The sequence below is a fragment of the Clinocottus analis genome, unplaced genomic scaffold (assembly GCF_023055335.1).
Source record: "Clinocottus analis isolate CAN_PGR_092001 unplaced genomic scaffold, fCliAna1.0.p SCAF_6, whole genome shotgun sequence".
Lineage (NCBI taxonomy): Eukaryota > Metazoa > Chordata > Actinopteri > Perciformes > Cottidae > Clinocottus > Clinocottus analis.
The window spans coordinates 22,992,816-22,994,003 of record NW_027176218.1 but is presented as its reverse complement, the minus strand read 5'-3'; positions in this window follow the sequence as shown (position 1 = coordinate 22,994,003).

The following is a 1,188-nucleotide window of genomic DNA, read 5'->3' as shown; positions in this document are numbered from 1 at the left end:
GAGCCTTCATGAGCCTCCATGAGCCTCCATGGGCAGTTGGTGCAGCTGGTGCAGTTGGTCCTCGTCTCTTCTCCACGCTGCCGTGTACACTGAGGCCTCCTCCACCCGGCCTGCAGCCAGACTGCCCTCCTGACTGCATGTGGTCCTCTGGTGCAGCGTGGTGGACCCGCCGCTCCACCTGAACATGAGCTCCTTCCTGCTGAGCTGGAGATGTGTGTGTCTGTCGGTGTCCTCCTCGCACTTGTAGATACTTTTTGTTTATAGAGCAGGTTACCTGAAGTCATCACTTAACACTTATTACATGTTTCCTCTTCCCTGGAGTTTCTTTTATAGGCACGAGTGTGTAAAGTCATCTTGATGTAATGCTTCATGTGTACTAGTGCTACTCTTCTTCTTCTTCTTCTTCTTCTTCGTCATACTGCCATTACGATTGATTTGTATTGAGCAATAAGTAGTTTCTCGTTTGGTTTCATATTGCGGGAGTCTTCCCTGTGTGTGTCTGTTCCACAGTAGAAGGACTTTTACCCACTTTGTGTAATGTGTAATGTACAATTTCAATATATTCTCTACAAACAGTATAAAGTAAGCTGTCTCTGTCCATGTACTGATGAAGTGACGAGTATGAAATAAAGACTTTGTGTCAGCACGTTGTGACGTTGTGTGTCTCATCATTTTCAGTCATGTTGAAATGTATTTTTAATAAATATTAAGCAGCTGTGTGTCGATGTGTATTTATATCTCAAGAGCCCGACAAGAGCGACGCGACATCAGAGAACGTCCAACTGTTTAGAAATGTTTCATTGTTGTGATTTAACGTGGTATTGTCACCATATCTCTGGGTGCAAATGAACACATGTTCACCATGAACCCTGCAGGTTCCCTCAGGACCTTCAGGGTTTGAGAGGAAGAGGAGAAGGACTCCTGAAGAGGAGTTTATTTGATTTACTGCCTCCAAAAACGCATGAAAGAGTTTCAGTAAAAACTCACAGCAGGAACGCTGATGCAGGTCCTGTGATGGGAAATGAACCTTCTCTACGCAGAGAAGGAAACACTCACATCATGCATCTCCAGCGGTGGAGGACTCCCTCAGCTTCATGGGATGTGTTGCCGCCCTGGTAACGTGAATAAGTTCATTTATCTGGAGAGCAAATCAAACCGACCCGTGTGTTGTGTTTCACACTGAAGCTT